The 24,057-nt window shown below is 39.4% G+C and overlaps 1 long non-coding RNA gene across 1 annotated transcript in view; it reads right to left on the bottom strand.

The window, feature by feature from the left end:
- LOC149867342 (uncharacterized) overlaps positions 1–24,057 on the bottom strand; it is a 196,022-nt gene that overhangs the window by 17,511 nt on the left and 154,454 nt on the right. Inside the window, exon 4 of the long non-coding RNA XR_016441624.1 lies at positions 11,144–11,239. This is a non-coding gene — a long non-coding RNA (uncharacterized LOC149867342). The remainder of the gene's footprint in view (positions 1–11,143; positions 11,240–24,057) is intronic.

The raw sequence follows: 24,057 nt of genomic DNA, 5'->3' as shown, positions 1-24,057 counted from the left end.
CAGTCTTCCAAAGGCAAAGCTGGAACATTGGATCTTCTCATCAATGTTGGCCTTCTTTGAAAAATGGCTGCTGAAATATGCAAAGTATTCAACATTCTCCAATTCCTGTCCAACAATAAAGATCTTTGCCAGGGGAGTTAATTGGCACAGGGCAGGCTGGTGAAGCACCTTTGTTTTTCTTATGCTAAGGGTCAGTCCCAGGCACTGGTGTGTTTGAAAGAAGCAGTTAAGGGACATTTTTTGGTCCTCCTCAGTATGAGCAAAGAGACAACAGTCATCAGCATACTGAAGTTCCACAATTGAGGCTGATGTAACCTGGGCTTTGGCATGGAGGTGGGGAAAAATGGAAAAGATTCCCATCTATCCTGTACTCAGTGATTGATTCCATGTACTCAGTGTTGATTCCATATGGTTGTTGGTCACAGTTGAGCATCCTGAAGACTGCAAAAAAGATGGAAAACTGAACTGGTGTTTTCCAATTCCACTCCAATGCAGCCCTGCTTGATGTCACTTCAAATAACTTCATAGTGGAGCCACTGCATAAGATGGAGGTAGTCATCTGGTCATGATGGTCTTAGGATGGTGATGAATTTCCCTGGGAAGCCAAAATTTGACATGATCTTCCATACATCCTTATGGTTAACAGAATTGAAGGCTTTGATCAAATTAATAAGGGCCATATACAGTTCCTGGTGTTGTTCTCAGCATTCTTTGTGGATCTGCTAGATTCCAAAAATCATGTACATGGTGCCTCTCAATGGTCTGAAGCCACATTGAGACTCAGGAACAATTTCCTCAGCGAGAGGGTGCCATTGGTTTAGCGGAATGCAAGCCAAGATCTTCCCAGTGATGAAAAGGAGGGTGATACCTTCATAGTTTCCAAAGTCAGGCTTATTTATCTTTTTAAAAATGATGACAATTGGCATTCCTTAAGTCAGTGGGAATTCCCTCAGTGATACAAATTTTAAGAAACAGTGTGTGGAGCTTGTTGGTCACAGTTTCCCCACCAACCTTGAAGACCTTAGCTGTCATGCCATCATGGCCAGAGGTGTTGTTGTTCTTCATATGTCTTATCATCTGGTGGCCTTCTTCAGAAATTGGTGGACTGGTGAGTACTTCCCTTGCTGGATGCTGCGGGATGAATTTGATGGCTAAAGAAATAACAATGACAATGGTGAAAGAGAAAGCTTACTACTGTGGTCAACCCTGTGTATGATACAAATTCCAAAACACTGAATAATTAAAAATAGGTAATAGAAGTGTATGGAAAAATGATGGAACTCAGGGTATGGAAGGACATCAAATTATACTGAGCAAAAAGGGAGATGAAATTTAGCATGGCTTAGCTGCTCTATAACAACTGTTTCTTGTGCCTGTTCCGATTAGATGGTGAAAGATAAACCATGGCAGTTCACGTTTGAATGAAACAGTACTAAGATAACAGTTTAGTTACACTTACCATGACATACAAGTGGACTCATACAACAGTCACTGAGAAGCAACTGACTCAATTTATGTCCCTCCAAATCCATCCTTCTTTTTTAATTTGGTATATTTTTTTCATTTGTCCATAGCCTCAGACTGTACTTTCAGAGTTGCCAGACATATTAGGTTTCATTAATGTAGAAATGGGAATGAACCAAAGTTTGCAGATGGGGGCTGGGTTTGTAACATGAATCCTGATTATAAAATAAACATATAAAGGTGCCAAATACCTGTGTTGCCACGTGGGGTCAGGCCAACTCTCAGGATCTCAGTATTGTGCTGTTAGACTGGAGGGTGTGACACAGTTGCACATATATAAACACACAAATCAATTAGGTGCATACACATACACATCCAAACCAGCCTAGGTACATCCATACCTATCACCAATTCAATCACATACACACTAAAAATTAGAGAAAAATCAATTGTCAGTACCCACACACTCAGTACACATACAAAGATCACTAATTCATATATCATGCACTCAATGATATATATACACACACACACACACCAGTTCACACACATACAGCCCACCTACACATACACACAGGTAAGTTCCTAATTTGGATGGTGAAGTACGTATGTGTGTGCTTGGTGTACCTGGGATACTTGGGGGAAGGTTCAGGTGAGAGAGGGTTAAAGTGTAAGGAGTGAAAGTTGCCAGAACCAGGGTTAGAACCAGTGGCATAGAGAGAAGCTGACTGAGGAACTGAGGCTTGGGTTTACTTAAATTCAAGTGGCCCCAGGGTTAGTCAAGGTCACTGGTGCAAGGGAAAGAAAAAAAAAAAGTGAAAAAAAAGCCTGGTGGCAAGGAGGAGACATCCAGAAAGAGAGAGAGACAGAAACCTGGGAGCTTGGGGCTGAAAACTGAGGTAGACACCTGGGGGGGAGGGCCAGATAAGTGGTGGTGAGGAGGAGACAGCCAGGAAAGAAACTGAGGCAGAAACCTGGTTGCTGAGGGGAAAAGACAGTGTGGATAAGACAGTGGTAAAGAAACAGGGGGTTTGGAGGCAGAGAGGAGCTCAGAACAGGTGTTGGAGGTGGCAGTGAGCCAGAAGCAGGAGAAGGAGAAATGAGACAGAAGTTAGAGGGGAGAGGAGCAGAGACTGGAGCAGGGCCAAACCATAGTAAAGCAAAACCCAACTTAGGGATCCAAATAAGTTTTATTAAACAGATAACACACTACACAGCCCCATGAAGTTATTGGTTCACACACACACTCTCTCTCTCTCTCTCTCTCTCTCTCTCAGAATGGCATCAGGAGAAAGAGACTCAGTGGAAGGGTTGGAGTCCAGGTAGGGAAGAGAATCAGAGTCCAAGTCCTTGGTTGAAGAGAGTGTGGGTGTGATAGCTACCTATCCAGGCTGGAAAGAGGTCTTTGTCCAGTAGGTGTTGTCCAGAGGGGGGTTGCTGGCAGGGCCTGTGGGTGGATAGGTGATGAGGCATGGTGCTGATCCAGATGGAGAGGGCATCCCAAGGAGTCAGTCTTCTCTATTCCTTTTATGGGGCAGACTACCTCTGATCTTCTATGGGAGAGCCTGTCCAGGCAAGGTCAGTCCTGTTCCAGAGGGCTCCAGGTGTTCTTACTGAGCATGTGCAGCCTTGGCACAATGGTGGGTTGCCTCATCTTTTATTTCTTGAATGCTGAAGGTGGTTCTAAGGGCTGGGTCATTGGTACAGGTATTGGTTTTGATGGTTCTGTCATTCAGAGGGAGCTATTTTTAGACTTACTGCCATTGTCTCTCAAACACCCTCCTTCATCCCCATTCATTCAGGAACCAAGTTACGTAGGAGGGATAGGTATGAGTCATGGGTTACATAACTGGGCATGGGGATGAGATGGAGGCTTGATATTACAAGATGGAAACTTGACATGACTTATGCTAACTTACATATATAGGTGTAAAACAGTAATCACACAATATAAAAGCAGTAAAAAAAATACAAAACATACTAATTATCACTTATAAAACAGTGGATATCTATATCAAAATAGTAGGTCACTTATTTGCAAAGAGGGGAGAGAAAAATAAAACTACCAAAAATAAAATGTAAAAGCTGATCCTACATCTTAGCTTACCTAGGGAATAGAGAGGGAGAGAAAAAGTCAGAAATGGTTTGGGAAGGGGAGGGAATGCATTTTAAAACAAAGAAAAAAAAGAAAAAACTGGAGGTTTTACTACACCTGTATGCTGGACACACTCATTTCTACTAGACATAAAATGCCTACAAATGAATTGTTGCAAGCAATTCCCTTTCACTCAATTTCCATTTTTCCTTCTTTCATTTGCAGGCTATGATTTACATCATAAATCATAATTTGTAGGGATGTGTGAAATGGACCATATTCGATTTGGATTTGGATTTGGATTCTGCCCAGATCGGGGACAGTGATTCAATTTGTTGATTTGGATCATTGTCCCAATTCAATTCTGCTGAATCTGAATCTGAAGATATGATGCTGATTCGGAGAATCAGCATTTTGGCCATAGACACAGCTTTAAATGTTTTTTCTACATACTTTAAGGTACCAGCGTGGCTTGTGAATGTTGCAATGGTGGGGTGGATGGAGCATCCCACAGGAGCATAGGGGCCCCCCCTGCATACTTGGTGGTGAGCCAGGAAGTGGACTGGAAGTACTTCCAGTAAACTTCTGGGTCCTTTGCTGAGTAAGCAGCCCCCCCCCATGCCCTCTTGGTTGGTAATAAGCTGCAGGGGGACCCGAGGTGCCCCCCCCGCCAGGCCCAGGAGGCATCAGTTGCCAAGCCAGGGAGATGCGGGGGGAGGGGAGGCCCAAGTTCAATCACCAGTGGACCTGGAGTGGACTGGGAGTGCTTCTGGTCCACTTCTGGGTTTGCTGCCAAATGTGCTGGGGACCCCCCCCCATGCTCCTGTGGGATGGTCCACCCGTCCCACCATCTCAGTATTCACAAGCTGCCTGCTACCTTGAGGTATGTAGAAAAAACATTTAAAGCTGTGTCTATGTCTGAATCATCGTATCTTTCAGAGTCTCTCCAAATCATCCTGCCCTGGAGTGACATAACTTTAAGATACATAACTAGTGCTTAAAACCACTTTCAGGTGTTATTGTATGTGGGGGGTGTTAAGAGCTCCAGTTGCCACCCAAAATTACCATGTAACAAGACCTTGAATGTGGTGCATGTGTCATACGTGCCCTATATATAATCAAATAATTTACCAGTGGGATAAGATTTGTTTGTTCTATTAGAACTTTCAAAAGTTTAATATTGATGCAAAATCTACAAACCATACATGTAAATCAAGTTCTATATATTATCATACAATGAATATGATGTGGGCCAAATTCTGTTCTATTACATTCTGTTACAAAGTCTGTTACACTGATGTAAATTAGGAGTAGATGCACTGAATTCACGTGCAAATGAGATCAGAACTGAAGGAATTTCTTCCTTAGTAGTCAGAAGCAATACAGAACTTATTTTTCTTTTCATGTTATATATACAATTTTCAACATGTAAAAGTTTTTCTCATAACTTTAAAACCTCTTCTACAAACTCTGACTCATAATAGGCATTATAGGCATTATAGTCTCAGACTTCCATTAATAGACTACAGGGTACAGTTGAGCAATCAGCCATTACTTCTGAGAAATATTTTATGAAGACCACCACAAAATTCTCCCTTTAATGCCTATCTAAGCATCTTTATATGGCCTCTGTCAGTTTACTGTATGAGCTTCACTAACCTGTCTATACATAGTATGGAAGCATAGGTGTCACTTTTGACAGGACAACCAAACAGAGAAATTATATGACTTGCCTTAGGGAGTCAAAAGATTCTGCATAGAACCAAGAACTGAAAAACATCTGCTGATGTCCATTTCCAATTTCTGAATTGCTGGATCATCCTGCTAGTGAGAGAATAGCAAGATATCTTGCTATGGATCATTGGCAAAATGGAGATGCAACACAGCTGTCTCATATTTGTCAGATCCAAGTGGTCTGGTTCTTTTTCTTCTTAGCTCATTGTCTATGAGACTGGGAATTGAATATCAGTGAAGCCAAATGGAAATAAAAATAATGCTACTGTAGTATAATTAAGGAGGATCTTTAAATGATATTAAGTAACTCTCTCCTGCTACTAAAGGTGTTTGTGTGAGAGATCTTCAACTCCATCTAGACTCTCTGGTAGTTATATCGAGGGGTACCTTTCTTTTATTTCTATCTGGCTAGGTTTTTAAATCTCTTACTTTCAGAATTGGAATTGGAGTTCATGACAATTTATCATGTCTTTGATATTTCTGGACTACATTACTGAAGTATAGAGAGACAGTGGAAGTTGTAGCTAGTAATCTATCTGCTAATATTATCAGTAGGAAGAATTTTACACTATTAGTTCACAAGTTTTATTTGCTTGCTATTAAGGGTGGGTGAAGCAGGCCCTATTCAATTCAGATTTGAATTCGGCCTAAATCAGGGACAGTGATTCAATTTGTTGATTTGGATCACTGCCCCGATTCTATTTGGCTGAATCTGAATCTGAAGATTCAATGCTGATTCAGAGAATCAGCAATTTGGACATAGACCTAGCTTTAAATGTTTTTTCTACATACCCTGAGGTACCAGCACAGCTTGTGAACGCTGTGATGCTGGGGTGAATGGAGCAACCTACAGGAGTGGGGGGGGGGGGGGGGGAGGGGGGGGGCTCCACATGCTTAGAGGCAAACCCAGAAGTGGACTGGAAGTACTGCCGGTCCATTTCCAGATCCACTGGGGAGCGTGCTGGGGAGTCCCTCCTGTGCTCAGCAGTTGACTACAGAGGGACCCTGGGTTCCATCCCCCCCAGGCCCAGGAGGCACCAGTCACTGAGCTGGGGGGTGCAGGGGGCCCCCTCCGTGTGCTCCCCCATGGACCCAGAAGTGGACCAGAAGGGCTTCTAGTCCACTTCTGGGTCTGCTGTCAAGTGTGCTGGGGAGCCCCCCCACACTTCTGTGGGACACTCCATGCACCCCAGCATCTCAGCATTTATGAGCCACCTGTAACCTAGAGATATGTAGAAAAAACATTTAAAGCTGTGTCTATGTCCAAATTGCCAAATCTTTCTGAATCTTTCTGAATTAATTTGGAGAGATTAAAGGGTCCTCTGATTCAGTTTGGATTTAGAGATTTGGCTGCCAAATCAGGCTGAATCTCCAGAGAATCAAATCAGGGACCAAAGCTTCACACAGTCCTGCTTGCTATTACTTTTGGGCATCGTTCCAAGTATGCACATTCTAGGTGCATACAAAATGCAATGTGTGAATATAAGCCTGTGAATTACTGGACGATTTACTTTTCTCATTATAACCATTGTGGCAGCTAAAATTAGGTGAGGCATAGCAATTAAGATTCTCATGGGAGAACTGTCATGCTCTCCAATATCTAATATCAGTGCAGAGGTCGTAACACCTCACTCTGCTGAATCTTTATACACTGAGCTTTTTGAGTTTCAGGACAAAAATTAAGGCCTGTATATGGAAATTCTTGGCACAAAGGGGATGGAATGATGTGTTATTAGACAATGTATTATGGGAGTTTGTACATTGTATAAACTGGGAAATTTAACTTCACTGTATTTTTATGTATTTTGTCAGAGTTGATATTAGCACACTCCTTTAAGCCCAAGGTGCTCAACTCCAGGTCAAAGCATAGTTAGTATTTTATTGACACATCAATCTAACTCTACACAGGTGACTGAAAATAGATAAATAATGGAGGAACTAGCTTTATTGGCTTCAGGGAAAATTATGTTGCGTACAAGTTAGCTGAAATGCATTCATTTTCATAGTAATCTTCAGAAAATCAAAGTGAATGTTAATATAACTAGTTATAGTTCAGAATTTCATTGTAACAATTGGGGACAAGTCTCAGTTGGCAGAATTTAATTAAGGCAGTCTTCCAACAAGATAATTGTATCCCTTTTTTTCCATTTGATCCTCACAATTTTTAAATTTCAAATAATAATAGTATGCTAATCAAAGATCTCTAAATTTTTCCAGTACAAACATGGTGAGCTTAGGTAGTGTTCATGGGTATTGTGTGTCAGAGTTAGTGCTGCAGAAAGTCTCACTGGGGTATGTAGCAACTACCTAATAAAATGCAGCTTATTGCTGGATAGGTTTGGCATTAGTTTCATTGAAATCAAGTTCTGCTCTTAACGGAGTAATCATTATCATTACCTTAATATCTAGCTCTTATACAGTTTTTCATCTGTAGTTATGAAAGTGTATTACAAAGGAGGTCAGTATCATTACCCGGCATTACACACATGCAGACCGTGAATCACATGTGGGTAAAGTGACTTCCTTAAGATCATTTAACAAGTAAATGACAGAGCCAGGGGAAAAACTCAGGTGTCCTAAGCATTAGTCCAGTGCTCTATCACTGTGCCATACCACCTCTGATCCAAAGTGGTCAAGGATTGGACCTTGTATATATATATATAAACAGTGTATATCACGATGTATTCTTGATTGGTTCAATAAAGTACAACATAAGTTCATGTGTTGAACATTTATATAATTGTATATAACTTTTATAAAACATATCAACTTAATATAACTTTTAATATAATATTTATATAACTTTTCCTGCACACTACTTACTACAAATGGATTTTTATCTACAGTTTGAAAGAAGTTTTGACATATTTATACCACACTTGTACCTTAACTTTTCACATTGATTTCAGAAAAAAATGATAATGTCTGGATAGTGGCCTAAAATAATTAGCACTCTTCTAGTGTCTTCCATCTCCAATCACTTCATATGCATTAAGCATTTAAATCTTATTTCGCCAATGCCAATTTAACATGGAGTCCTTCCCAATTTAAAATATGATCTTTCACTAATGCTAAGTGAATAATTCTCATGACACTACTACAATAGATGGATACCCTAAATATTCTTATCCTTCTATAACAGACAAGAAAATGAGAAGAAAAGAGTTGTTAAGTTGCTGTCTTAGTAATGTATTTTGAGGTATAGGATTATGAATGTCACTGTTGAAATATGATCACTTCATCTCATGTTTTAAAGAAGATATGGTGAATTTAACAGAGGTGTTAGTTTATGACCCATTATAATGTTATATCTTCCTTTCTCTCTGCAAACTTATTTTGGCTCCACAGGTGGTAACAACCCACTTCTCTTTCAAGTGGTCAAATTCATTAACTTAATTAGTTAGAACAATTGCTGAATTTAACCCTATACTTCGCTTGCAATGTGACTTTTTCACTGTAGGCATGGATGGGTACTTGAGGCACAAAAGCATGTCTCTTATCTCTCTCAAATTGGTCCAGTATAAACACTACACCACCTAGAATCACAGAGGAACATTAAGGGTCACTTGGTCCAACCTCCTGCACAACGCAGGAATCCTGTTCCTAAACTATCACTCTGAAATGCCTACCAAGCTTCCTCTTGAAAACCTGCAAAGAAGATTTTACAACTTCCTTCTCCAGTCTATTCTACTGCCTTCCAGTTCAAAGAACAGCAGGAAGTTCTTTTTGCAGGCATGTAATCTAAATATATTTTGCTGCACTTTCAAAACTTTCTTTTTCATTTCTTGTTTTCTGTGACAAAGAAGGGTTGTTTTGCCCCTTATTTATGGCAGCCATCATGTCCCTCTTAATCTCCTTAATCTCACAAAGTTTGCTTTTCATACAGTATCTAATAAATTTGCTCATCCAAACAATGGGCCTGACCATGTAAAGTACTGAGTCCTTTCAACTTTTTGGAACTTAGTATTTTGCTCCCTCAGTGCCCCTCGGTGCCTTAGGCCATCTTGTGGACAGAAATAATTTAGCAGCTGGATTCTGGCCTTGACTGTAAATTGAAATCAAGGTGTTTATGCACATATGAAGAAAGAAGGCATATACAGCTTTGGTTCTTCAATGCAATCCCTATATCCTACATTCAGTCTTCTTTTCTGAAATCACATGACATATCTGTGTCAAAAAGTGGTGCTAAAAGAATACTTAGAAATGGCGGGTGTCCCCAAATGTTCCTGTTCAAACATGCAATTTCCTTATCAAAAAGAAAAAAAAACTCTCTTTCCTTTGTTGGAAACTTTATTATAAAATGTTATTTGACATGCATTGTTCCATAAGATACCAATGACGGTTGCTTAAATTACTTTCAAAGATCAAAAGAAATGTATAATACCTGTTGGCCTTACATAACTAGAATTCTTGTTCTTAGTGACACATGTAGACATTGAAAAAAAACTGATTTATTTTCCGGGCCCTCTCGGCTTTCTTTCCTCCTGTCATAACGATCCAGGGTGCACAGTTTTTCTAATAGAGGTCATAGGGGGTTTGTGACAAACTTAATGGATTTGGAACATATCGTCCTTTCTTTTTGTGTAACAGATGCACCAGAATGTGGCTGTCAATGTAGAAATACTTAGCAAATATGAAGGGAAATGGAATTTAAGGTAGAGAAAAAAAATCATGCTATTGGGTCCTACAATGTATGCTATGGCACCTATAAATCATGGAAAATTGTATCCCTTATGTGAAGTGTCTATCTAGATATAAAAGTTTTACAATAATGGTAATAAGTATCTACATTAAATGGTAGGTTTGCTGTTACTTTGGACCAAAGTTTTAGTGATCCCTAATCTGGCACCTGCTATTATTATGTAGTTACAATTCCAGGCACAAAGGGTAGGATTTACAATCCTCAGTGTTGGAGACTTGCAGATTGATGTCTAAATTATGTTATTTGTATCCATCATTAATTGCATCTATAAAAAATTCACTTTCCATTAACTGTACTCACAAAATTACAGGTATAAAATCAGAAACAAATTTGATCGTATAACAGAAGACCAAAACAGATGATGTATTCTAAGTGCAGACAAGGATTAGTTTTGCAAGGGCAAGCAATCACCTACAATACTTTGCCAAAGGACTGATTTTATGTTTAACATTATACCTATTAAAACAGACAAGTGGCAAGAACATTGCAAAAGATATGGGGAGAAACCTAAGCAGTCCTCATGGATATAACCAACTTGAAGAAAATTAACCTGCTATAAAAAAAAATTAACCTTCTTGTGAAATATGCAACTGCAGTTAAAATAGCTTGCAAAATCCATTTTTACTTATGGTCAGTTTTATATTCCCACTAAAATATTACCTGTGCATCAGCCAAATAATTTCTGCCACCCCATTTCTCTGAAAAGAGCAGATTATAGATTTCCTGAAGAAATTTTCCTCTAGGACCAATAGTAAAGGAGTGAAAGCTTCAAATGATGAAAGTTTGAAGTAGACCCACAAGCTCAGGGGAATGCCAGCAGGCACAGTAAAATAATTTAAGAGGAGTACTAAATCCGGCAGGTAGAAAAAATGCACAGTTGGTTAGAGCCAGGTAAGGATGCCTGTGGCTACTGAATGTATTTGTATCTGGAAAGACAGGAATATTCATATTCTGCACTTTTTCATTATTACTCTTCCATCTCATTACACAGATTTTGTTGTGGTTTATTCCTTTCTACAGTGCTTATATGGCCACCATTATCATAGATTCTGAGCATTTCATAATCTTTAGTGTACTTAATCTCAAGCACCCCTGTGAGATAGGGCAATGCAAAGGGTAAACTGAAGTACAGAGTGTAAATGACTTACCCATGCTTACGCAGTCTGTTTGCATTGCAGGGAATTGAGCTTAGGGATCCCATGCCTCTGGCTGATGTCTGAACCACTTGGGCCTTTCTGCTGCAACTTTGATATAACAAGAAAAAAAAATATTTAAAAAAAAGGTTGATGAATGATCAAATATGTAAAAAATATGAATATGTAAAAAAGTGACTCATTCAACCACCTCAGTTAAGCTGAGTCTCACTCTTTCCTGAATTTTTAGTATCTTTATCTTCTCCAAATGAAATGAAGGTATCTCCCAAACACAAACCCTTAATACTTCTTTCCTTCCTAAGTGCTTGTTTTGTTTTACCCTTTTCAGAGTGATGAGACCCCTGTTTTTTTTATTAGACTTTCCCAACAATACTGAAACAAAACCCTAAGGTGGCCAAGTTTAACTTAGATGTCTTTTACCCGCCACAGGCTTGAGCTTTTTCCCTGCTTTGAATTACTCCAGTGCCCATCATTTCTTCAGGAAGACTCCTCTATTAAAAACAAAAGAAGTTGGGTCACAGACAAGATGTATATTGTAGATGCCAGACTTATTGCTCAGGATGAGACCTTGTGGAAAGTAATTAAGGCATAAACATGGCTTAGAAAGTTTATTATAAGATATTCCAATAACATTACTATATTATAAGATTTAGGGGGAGATATCAATACCAGATAGCATTTTGTTTAAAGATACTCAGAAAGAGAACCCTACAGGGTTACAGAAAACTATGTTAAGCGGTGTACCTGTAGGTCAAGTAAAGATTGAAAAAGCTAAGAGAAGGGCCAGAAATATTTTATACTGGTCTTTCATGATCAGTGATACTGAGAAAGCTGTGAAAGCTTGTTGCACATACCAAAAATGCGGTTCCAAGTCAAGCAGAGGAACCCTTGTGGCCCAGAAAGAAAGATCCTCTTGAGCAAAACAAAAACCAACACAAACCTGAACAAACATACATACACATGCAAATTAAGATTCTGACTTCTAGTATCTAGAAGATGCAAATAGACAAGTGATTGTATCAAATCTAGTTGTGTTAGATGGTATACTTGGCATCGTAAAGCCTGATAATGGGTCACAGTTTAGTGAGCATATAAACAGTTTGCTTAAATAGTTATTTAGCCATACAAATGTTAATTCCAGATATCCCTAATTGGTTGGTGGAAAATGTTCTCAAAAGAATAAAGCCTCTATGAAAAAGGGACTGTGGAGTCAAACTCTTATCTGTGTTTAGCATTGTAAAATTATAGAATGACACCAGTGAAGCATCAGTTGCCACTTGCTGACTTTTTTTTTCCAACAGGAAACCAAAGATAAAAAAACCTGCACTATTAGAAACCAATGTCTGAGTAACTGGAGATTTACAGATGCAGAAAGGGTCAAGCAAGGCAAGAAAGATACATTTGAAACTGCCAGAAGCTTCCACTATGCCCCATTCTGCTAACGATGCTCCTTGAAAACAGTCAAAAACCAGCCCAAGTTTCAGAAGAGATTGTTCTGTCAGGTTAGCACCTGACATGAACACATTATGAAGGAATAAGTGCCACCTTCATATCTTGGGAGTCAGATAAGTGAGCCTGCTGTTTTGCCCAAGAGAATCTGAGGATATAGAATGACCCAAACAATCAACCTTTCCCTCTCATGACAGCAGTGATGTTCTTGGATTCTCATGACTTTGCAGGGCACCTCTAAGAGTAACTGTACATCATTGATAAGCTTAATTATTAGGCTGTGTTTGGGAGGCAACCTCAATATATATAAAATGTATCATTAATAGTTGTAATACATTTTTATAATGCTAGGGTATTAAAAACTTGCTGTGCCTTTATTGGATTTTTCATGTACCTAATGCCTGATCAATACAATATTTTAATATGTATAGTAAAATCTCTGTTATCCAGCATCCCTGGGGTAAGGAGATTGCCGGTTATGTAAAAACTCTGGTTATCTGAAATAACCTGGCAGGGTTTTCAGATAATGTGGACCTGTGGGGCAGGGCTGGGAAGGGGTGGCAGTGGCTGCATGCAGAGCAGTGGCAGTTGCAGGGTGCAGCGTGGAGCAGGGGTGGAATGGCTGCAGTGTGACGGCAGCGCCACAGAGCAGTGGTGGCAGCATGGAGAGGTGGCAGCACAGCAGCCGCATGTGAGCTTCTCCCTCTTCCCCCATGTCTGGCCAGCAGAGCCATTTTTGTTGCCCTCTGCTAGGTTCTTCTCCAATTTGTCCACATTCTTCCTGTAGTGGGGTGCCCAAAAATGAACACAGTACTCCAGATCTGGCTTCACCAGTGCTGAATAGATGGGAATAATAAGGGAACACTGCTGGCTCATATTCAGCTTATTGTTCACTGTAACCTTCAGGTCCTTTTCTGCAGAGTTGCTGCTCAGCAACTCCCTCCCAGTCAGCCCCCAGCCTGTACTGGTACATGAGATTGTTCCATCCTAAGTGCAGGACTTTGCACTTGACCTTATTGAACCTCATGAGATTTCTTTTGGCCCAATCCTCCAATTTGTCTAGGTCACTCGGAATCGTAGCCCTACCCTCCAGCATATCTACTATACCTCCCAGCTCGGTGTGATCTGCAAACTTGTTGAGGGTGCACTCTATGCCATCTACCAGGTCATTGATGAAGACATTGAACAAAGCCAGCCCCAGGACCAACCCCTAGGACACTCCACTTGATACTGACTACCAGCTAGATATCAAAACATTGCTTACTACTGAGCCTGATGCTCCAGCCAGTTTTCTAGTCACTTTACAGTCCTTTCATCCAGCCCATACTTCCTTAGCTTGCCTGCAAAAATGCTGTTGGAGACTGTATCAAAAGCCTTACTAAAATCAAGGTTCACAACATCTACCAGTCTCCCCACATCGACAAAGCCAGTCACATCATCAAAGAAGGCAATCAGTTTGGACAGGCGTGACTTGCCCCTGGTGAATCCATGCTGACTGTTCTTAATTGCCTCTTCCTCCTCCAACTGCTTAGAAATGGATTCCTTGAGGATCTGCACCATGATTTTTCCAGGTACTGAGGTAAGCCTGACTGTTCTGTAGTTCCCTGGATCCTCCTTCTTTCATTTCTTAAAATATGGGCACTACGTGGCTAGGGACAGATGTTACACATAAACTGGTTTAAGTGATCAGAAACTGGTTTAAACCTGTAACAGAACATAAGTTCAGTGCACATAAACCAGTTTCAAAATGACTGAAACTGGTTTGAGATAAACCTAGTTGAATGTAATATTAGACTTAACTGATTTGGGTCAGACCAATTTATGCAATGTCTGTCCTAGACCCCATCCTGTTTTAAATTAAACCAGAGTCCCCCAGTATCCCAGATGCTTTGTAGCCCTGGGCTGGGCTGGGCTGGGCTGTTTGCTGAAGCAGAGCAAGGTTGGCACCAGTCCTCTCCTTCCTAGGCAGAGCACTATCACTGCTCTGGTTGACTGAGGGACTACAGTGGCTGCAGGGCTTCCCCCTGACCCCTACCCCTTCCAGCTGGATGCTCAAGCCAAGATCCCCTCCTCCCACCTCTCTCCCATGGCAGGGACCCCAGTGCAGGGACCCAGCCTCTGGCCATGACTGCCCTCCCCCCCTGCCCCACCACCCATGCTAGCTAATGCTGAGAGGTGTCTGCATAAGTCTCCAATTTTACTAGAATAAAGGCAGACTGCTAGTGGCTTGGAAATGCAAATGCACCCTGCAGATAAAAACATCTTGAAACTAATGAGAGAGATGTTTTCTTTTGTAGGGCTTGATGGGCTGATAAACTTTGTTCTGACAAGCAATCTGCTAGTTGCAATCTGTCAGTCTTCAAGAGGGGACAGAGAAAGGAGTTAGAAATTACTTGGCTTGCAGACGGTACAAAAAAGCAGGGAGAAAGAGATTGAAAAGCTGGGTATCATCAGCAGATGCTGGGTCTGGTAACATTCCTGCCTCTTGAACAGTGAACAGAGGAAAGTCTAGGATGGTGCAGGCAGGGTCCTGCTGGGTCCTGGACATCCCTCCCGCCCCCCTCCCCAGCTTAGTATTGTGGAAGGGAAGGGAGGTCTGCTCTATCACTCCCTGGCTTCTAGCCTGAGCAACTGGAGTTACGTGCCTGCATTTCTGGAATGAAAAGGGAATGCCTATCCACCTCCAAATTGGTTCAGGCTTTTCGGGTTAGACTAACCTGCAAAGATTGAATCAATTCAGGCTCAGGCTTTTTGAATGGCTGTCCCTAGCCTGTCTGCCCTTCTCAAATCATGTCATCAAAGGGAAAAAAAACCCAAGCCCCACAACTTGCAAGGAAACACCAATATTAAAAAAACCCAACCAAAATATGCTTATACAAACACTAAAGGGCATCATTAATAAACCTGTGTTATGTGTAATTTCTGTGCTATATTATGTATTGATATTTTCTGTAACATTTTCTTTCATACTTTGCTTATTGGAATCTGTGCTTTGTATAACACAGAAGCTATTGATTACAAGTTGTAAACATATTAAAAATGGTAGATTGTACAGCTAGGTCAACGGTCAAGCCACCCATATACATGTTTCCTCAAAGAACTGGACACAAATTTTGTATCTATATATTCTCTATCTCAAAAAAGACCAAAATAAAACAGTAAGATATGTGTATTTTAAAGAATCTTTATGTTAGAAGTAAGAAAGAATGTTCCATTTAGGATACAAACAAGAATGTAAAGATGTATTATCAGAGTAATGAATCATATCTAAAGAGTTTTCTTCACTCACTTTTTAAAGTAAAAGTCTCATGTATAAAACCTACTCAAGACATACTAAATAATTATCTTACTCAAATCATTTTCTTGTAAAGCTCCCTAAATCCTAAACTTTAAAGGTAGCTAGAAAATGCTTTTCAAGAGGTATTGGTTACTTCCATCAAAACAATGTAAACCTTATTTAATCCTTAAATGCTTGAGATGCCAAATCTTTTAAAAAGATAGATAAACGCAAATAACACGTACCTTTATGATTAATAATTTATTGATACCCTTTCCACATAAATAATGAAATATAGTTAGTATACAATACAGCAAGGTTATTTGAGGACACAGCTGATTATTGCTATAAGAAACCATTTAAATGTAAATTTTGCTAAAATTAATCCAGGACCCCATTTTCTGGTAGTGCCTAAGTACCTTCTTTACCAAACTTAGAAAAAACAACTTTGCTTTAAAGCAAAATTACAATGCTTTCTTTTAATGACTTTTTAAACATTAAAAATTTAAATAAAGTTTAAGCATTATATTTAAGAATTAATCATGTGCACACATGCACACTATTTTGAGAGCTGAAGGACCTTCATATAAAAACTAAGGTTATTTGGACTTATTTGAAACAGATTTTCTATTCTGATTTAGCCCTGATGAAACTAAAAGGCTCTCTTGAAAAATACAAATGTCCTAACATATAAAATACAATCATGAAACACACTACACATTCATGATCCAAAGATATTAGGTAGACCAATTCACAAAGATGCTGAGTCAGTGAACGGTTTACAATAATGAATTCTAAATCCAGCAATCCATGAAGATGTTTGTTTTTTTTCTTTTGTGCAGTTATGGAAAGAAAGGGTCTTCAGCACTTTTTTCCCCTCTCTCGCTCTCTCTCTCTCATTGGTAACTTTATGCCAAGCATCATAGTCTACCTGGGTTATTTCTGAAAACAAGAAAGCTGTAAATACACAGCTAGAAACGAGGGAGTAAAAATGCCTGGATATGATGCTACTCCCATAATTCCCTTGTATGCCATTGACTACAGAAACTGTCATGCCTTATCCATATTAATCCAATGAAATTCTAAGTTCAGGTACAATTTGGCCTTTAACTCTAGTGTCTCCAGAGACATAGCAGAGAGTTCAAAGACCCTGAATTGGCATCCAGAAAGACAGTTAATGAGAGATGGCTTATCATTTCTACTACTTTCTTTATACTGAAGTGGGCAACTTGTGGCATGTATCCCACAAGCAGCACAGGGAGCCTCTATGCAACTCATAGCAGATCAGGGAGGGGACAAAGTACAGCAGCAGGTAGGGTAGGAAGCAGAAAGCAGAGCAGCAGATCAGGTAGGGGAAGGGGACTGGAGTGAAACTCAGGATGTGGGGCTAATTTGTGGTATGCATGCCCAACAGGTTGGCCCCCAATACTCTACATTCTGAATTTAGTAATTTTTAAAACTCAACAACTGGAGGTTTGTTTGTTTTTTCTTCTTTTTTCTATCTCAGATTTGGTTATAAATATGTCTAATTATGTGTTAGAGTAATATTGATTATAACTATTATTAAGTTTGCCTCAAAACAGAAAATGTGGTATTGAAAGCTTCCTAAGCACTCTGGGCAGGGAACTATAAAACTCATTTTGTGTGCTGCCAGTTGCAATTGGATGCAGAATAAAGCAGTTCTTTGGTAAGTACTGTACTTAAAGCACTGAGTGATTGCTGAATCCTGCACCATGCAAGCCAGGTAAACCCATACTTCCTATACTGCTAAATACATGTGAATCTATTATAATATACTGATTATAATGCTAAGGCAGCTACTTTTTAAGCCCATTGCCTATAGTAAAATATGCATGTGGCATATTAATTTTGTCAGTTACACTAGTTCTCCTTCAGCTCAAATGTTAGAAGGATGTAGTTCTGAGGCTGAAGGATCTGGGTTTTTGTCCTAGCTCCTGTGTGTGTTTTATATAATACTGCAGCTTCATGAGGATTAATTACATTATGTTCTTATGTTCTACAAATGTCAATGGAGGATTCACGGGAAAAAACAATGCTGACAGGACTGAATGGTGCTCAGCTGCATGGAAGCTTGAGCAAAACCTCAATCATCACATTTTCAACTGATACCCCCCAAGATTTAAGCAATCTACCCTCAGCCATCATCTTCCCATTCTTACCTTCAAGTCTCTAAGCTGTTTTCAACAAACAGTCCCTCCCATACTTTCACACTATATTACCTTCCATCCCTTGCTTTATTACCTGTCCTTTTCTCTTATCATTTGCTGTATGTGTTTTCTGTCTTCCACGCTTTTTACAAATTGGACACTGACCATCCACCAGCTATGCTTTCTTCTAAATCCTCCCCGAAGATATGTGGTCTTTCCAGTAAAGTACTACAAAAATCCTCAGGTATCTAAGTAGTACGTCTTTGTCGGCTACATAACAAAGACCCATCTTTGCTTGAACTGCTGCTTATGTGCTATACAAATAAAGCAACTACACTACAGCTTTTTATGAAATCCAATAAGTTGTGTCCTGAAATGCTAAAGATTGAGCAATTTCAATATTCGGGTTATTCTTCAACACTGCCTTTTACTGCTCCATTACTGCCAGAATGTCAGCACTTCCACGGATAATGGCTGCCTTTTACAAATTGGATACTCACCATACTCCAACTATACTTTCTTCCAAATCTTTTCCTAAAATATGTGTGCCTATGAGAAATTAAGCAGCTAACAAAGGTTTGGTGAAGAACTAGTTGGGATTAACTAATATTGATGAAAAGGGTAGTTTATATGCCTTTAAGGGATGTATTGTAACTGAAGCATGTGCTCAAGCCACTAGCATCTATAGCGGATACTGAAATTCAGGAAGTAAGGAATGTTTCACTTATGCGTGCTTGCCTGGGTTTACCTGAAGAATATATTTATCCTCTGGTCACACTTTTTGTCCCCTGTCATCTTACACTAGAAGCTGCTTGGGTGAAGGATTTTCTCAATGTAGAATGTTAAAGTAATGCCTACCATGTTGTGGACGCTATCCTGCTACTGTTAAATTCATCAAAAGATTACACATTTCTATATCTTGCATTAATGTACACTATGATCTGATCTATTACTAGTTATATAATAGGTTACTTTGTCCCTTCAAACAGAATAAAAAATGCTGTCATCACTTAGAAAACACCCATCACAGAACAGCCACTCCATCTCTGACTTCACAGTCCTTGTCCTCAAGGAAAATTTGTTTAACATGTTTCTCAACCATAACATTCTTTCAGTAAAAATATTAGCAAATAATGTTACTTTTTACATATTTTCAGGATCATCATAGCTACAATACTAGAAGAAAACTACCACATTGTAGTGAGCCAGACAAAAGTCAAGAGTTTTAGAATTAATTTAGATACTCCAATGTAAATTCAATTTCTTCAGTTAAAAATAGTAAACACTGCAAATTAAACAGGCAGACAGAAAATATCATCATGTATTTTCCAAAGTTTGACTTTTGTCCAGTTATATTATTGCTTGAAATTTATTTCTACATAGTTCTGTGCATGTCTGTTAATCAAAGAATAAACATATTTTTCCTTCTTTATATATGACTATCCAGGAGCTGGAATCTTTAAGCTGGTCTCTGGGATAACATAAAATAAAATATCTAAGTCAAAAGGTTATTATGTACACATAAATCTGTCCTAATCCATTGGCAACTAGATCTAAACATTGCTTAAAATATGCACATTAATCTATTTGCACAGAAACAATGATGTTCCTTTTAAATATGATTTTTAGAATTTTTAATTAAATAATCAAATAAATTTAACCCCAAACAGATATTTGCATATTCCATGTATGGAATTATACAACAAACAAATACAATATTAAAATTGCACTATTATTTTGCTGCCTTGTTTTTAGGAAATTATTTTCATAATGGAAATGCAACCATATTATTCCTTATTTGCTGAGATACAGATCCCCTTATGGAGCCGAATCTTCTACTGTTTCTAAACTCTGAAGTCCCATGAGGTGGTCTTTCAGGCCCGCTCTACATGTTCAGGTAAAGGTGCAATGGGATCTAATGTGAGATCCACACAATTGCGACTCCTGCCATGCCACACATGCATGGCAGGAAATTCAATTGTGGGATTATGCATTAGATCCCATTGTGCCTTATTGTCAGTGTAGGGGGAGCCCAATTCTTCACCAGCAAGAAGCAAGCTTCCATGGCTGGAAAATGCAGGTGCTGCAATCTTCCAGTCTGGGGGGGCTTCAGACACCACTGCGGGGTGCTGTTGAGCTCCAGTCAGCAGCTGCTGGGGCTGAGTGTTCCCCTCAGTGGACAGAGCTCCCAACTGCAGGGGAAGCTCTGCTATACATGCAAATTAAAGCTTGATAGCAACCAGCTATAAAGTTAGTACAGATTTCCAAGGTCTAACTTTATAGCTGGTTGAAGCATTTTATGGTGTAAGAGCTACTTTGCACATGTAAGGTAATTGTGCAATTAAACAGATAGTTGCACTACACCTATAACATGTAGATGGGACCTCAAGAGTGAGGCATGCATATCGGGTCATAGTAGACTGGATTGCTTAGAGTTGCTTTTTTCTCCATCGTCATCCCTGCTACTAATGGTTGCAATTACTTTTAACTGCTCAATAAAGCTCTGCAGATATATTTTAGCAAGGCTTCCTTACCTGAGTCTTCTAAACATGGTGGTATTGTTGGAGTGATGTTGTAACTGTGATGATCTGTAAAATGTGACAGGCAGGAATATTTTTGGGATATCATTTGATCCCTGCATTGCCCAAGTCTTTCCAGTAAAGTACTATAATAGTCCCAGGTACCTAAGTATTGTATCTTTGTCTGCTGTATAACAAAGACGCATCTTTGCTTGAACTCTTGCTTATGTGCTGTACAAATAAAGCAAGTAGACTAAAGCTTTTTTATGAAATCCAATTAGTTGTGTCCTGAAATGCTGAAGATTGAGCAATTTCAATATCCAGGTTGTATAATGTGTCTCTGAATTTTTGAAAGTTAACCTCTCCACTGCTGGATCATTTTTGATCTTTAACCATGGATTTTTGATACTGTAGACCTGTTTTGTAGTGCTATAAGGGCATATTATCATGCTTATCCATACTTAGCCCCAATGAAGGAGAAAAGCTAATAAAAGAGGGGATTTAATTATGCTGGAAATCTATTAAATACTCCAAGTAAGTGCTTGATTAGACATTGTGTTCTTTTGTCTTATTACTTACAAAGAAGACCAATATTCTGTCTAGAGTACTTCAGTCTCAGGAGGAATGTCCCCACAACTCTTGCTTGTATCAGCACATGACATATATTGGAAAGGTATTGTTGAGGATAAAATTAAATACTGGGGTTGTAAAAAGGTTTTAGCTCCTGCTAATGAGTACATTTATTTTTTGCAGTGACAGCAGATTAGGACTAGTGTGTTTAAATAACATTAAAACACCCATAATTTTTATAGACTTTGAACAGTAAAGTCATCAGGCAAAAAAAATGAACATTACAAAGAATGACTTGCAGACTGTTCTTTTACAAATCATCTGTTACAGGCTTATTTCAAGGTTGTTCCGTTAATCAAAACTTCTAAGACCTGTTATAATTACTTATGGTGTCACAAACCACCTACTGAAAGGCCTTAGAAATCTCCCACAGAAGACAATGATGAGATTTTAGTGGATACAGGATCAGACCCTAGCGTCCTAGACCACCAAACTGGTTGAGCATGTCCTTAAATTCATCTCATTCAGCAAAGCATTTAAACACGGTTGACTCCTATTTACTTCCGAAGATACACACACTTAAATGTTTTCCTAAACTGAGTCTGAGGTATATATTTTTCCCCCTCCTCAGTCACACAATTATCAAAGTTTAAAACAAGTGCTTACAGGGAAGAGGGCTAATGCAGGAAAGGCAGAATAATTTTGCCTAACATTCTTTCTGGGCTCTGCTATTTCACCTTTTTCTTATTTTCCAGTTTTTATATAGGCTCATGGTGTGCTCTATCAGAGGTATAACTAACACATTTTACGCCCTGGGCGACACTCCACCCCACCCCACCCCACCAGGGCTGGGGTACTGCTAAGTGCTGGAGTGTGGGAGGAGGGAAAGATGGTGGCCAGTCTTGCCTGTCTAGGGATCCAAAGGCCCAAGGTGCAACTGCCTGTATTCCTGTCTCCCCACTCCTCACTGCTGCTGTGGTGTCTGTGCACCTGGCTATTATTTCCAAGCAAGACAAAGGTTGATCTAAAGATCTTTAGCAATCCCAGGGGTCTGCCATTCCAGTGCTCCCTCTAAGTCAGCACCTGGAGCTAGTGCCCCATTTGTCCACCCCTTGTTACACTACAAGTCTTTATGGTAATACTAGGTAAAACAACATTTCTATAGCTAAGACAGAAACTCCAGCCAGTGCCTGTGTATAGCAGTTTTGTAGCTTTTATCTTTTGAACAGTTCAATAAGTTTTCAAGTTTCTATGAAACTAATTGACTTAATGTGTATATTATGAATGCTGAAATTACATTTGCGTACAGTCCTAAGGAAAGGTTCTGGTGAATTATGGTATCATGTGGAAAAAACATTAAATCAGATGTTCAGGTGCCATAAATGAAGGTGGCCGCACAACTGTGTCTCCTGGGAAATTATGTGAATGGATTTTTATTACATGTCTAAATATGAGACACAATAAGAACTGGTAATTTCCTAGTAGTCAGTAAAGTAACTCTGTTAGGTAAAAAGTAACCGGCTTGCTTATGTCCCTAAGATCTGCACAGGAAGGAATGCCTTCCTGCTGCGCTTGTGACTCTCCCTAACCTAGAAAGAGTGTCCTTTCAGAAAATTCCGCCTGTTCAAATCCCTTGGCAAGGTTTTACAGCAGCCAGCTCCTCATTGGTAAAAGGAGCAGGAAAAGGCTCACTGAACTGAGCTAGAGGCTGTACTATGTTTCTATGTGCTTGTCCTCTTGCTGAATGAAATCTCTATTAGGAGAAGTACTAAGGCTGCCATTATCCATGGAAGAGCTGACAGCCTGGCAGTAACAGAGCTGCACTGGCTGGGAGTGTGGTATGGTAGCAGCAGTGAAAACACAAAGCTGGCGCAGAGAAGGTCCTCCCTGCTGATACTGTGGACTGGCAGTCTGGTGCAAAACCTGTTCCATGACCTGTTATATGGGGGGAAAATTCTACTTTTTTCCAGAAAGAACAATTTGGAGGAAATTGTCCATGAATCTCATTATATGGGCTCTCCAACAGGAAAAGGCAATCTGGTCCAGCCCTCATAAAAGAACTATGTAGTTCTTATGGGGGATACGTTAAAGGAGAAGTTGACTAACATAAAATTCCTAATACAGTCTCGGCTTTGTTGGAAGATACCCAAAATCAATTTGCATTAACCACTTGCTGGCATATCAAACATTAGGATGCTATCATGTTGCTAGGTAACTTGAGAAATTACATGAAAGAAATGGACAGTCACTATAGAAAAGTACAGTGGCATCTTTCCTAAAATTCATTGCTTCGATAAGGAGTAACTCATGCAATCCCAGAAAGAAAAGTACACCAGTAGTGAGGAAAAAAGAGTAATAAACAATTCTACTTCCCCACACCATCCCTATATTTTAAGTGCCAGAAGCACCTGCAGTTTGCAATTTCTGTTTGGGTCAGCTCTGGTAAACAAATGCTTTCTCTCTCTCTCTCTCTCGCTCTCAAAGGCTGTGCAGCAGTCAAAAGGGAGAATATTTAGATTTATAGCAGATGTTTCACTCTTAATTCATACCATTGTTAAAAATCTCCAGAACAGCATAATGTAATACTTAGTTACTGTTCTCTTGTATAAAGAATCATTTCCAAATTCTCTGTGATAAAATTTAGACTGCCATGATTAGGCTCTTTCACAGAACCCCCTCTTCTCCCCCTCTACCAAAAAAACCCAAAACCAAATCCATCAAAAAACAAAAGAATTGTCTGAACATCAAAATTAAAACATACAAATCATAATTAGTTTATATAATAACTTCACTTCCAGAAGACTGCATACATTTTATTATGCAAATGAAGTCTTGGTGGAAGATTTTCAAACCTTGCTCTCCACAAAGGAAATGAGCAGCCATTTGGCTAGACCACAAAGAAAAATTATTGCATTACCCTACTTT

This window comes from Crocodylus siamensis, chromosome 4, assembly GCF_052110815.1.
Source record: "Crocodylus siamensis isolate JL-2025a chromosome 4, ASM5211081v1, whole genome shotgun sequence".
Classification (NCBI taxonomy): Eukaryota; Metazoa; Chordata; order Crocodylia; family Crocodylidae; genus Crocodylus; species Crocodylus siamensis.
This window is presented reverse-complemented; position numbering and strand designations above follow the sequence as displayed.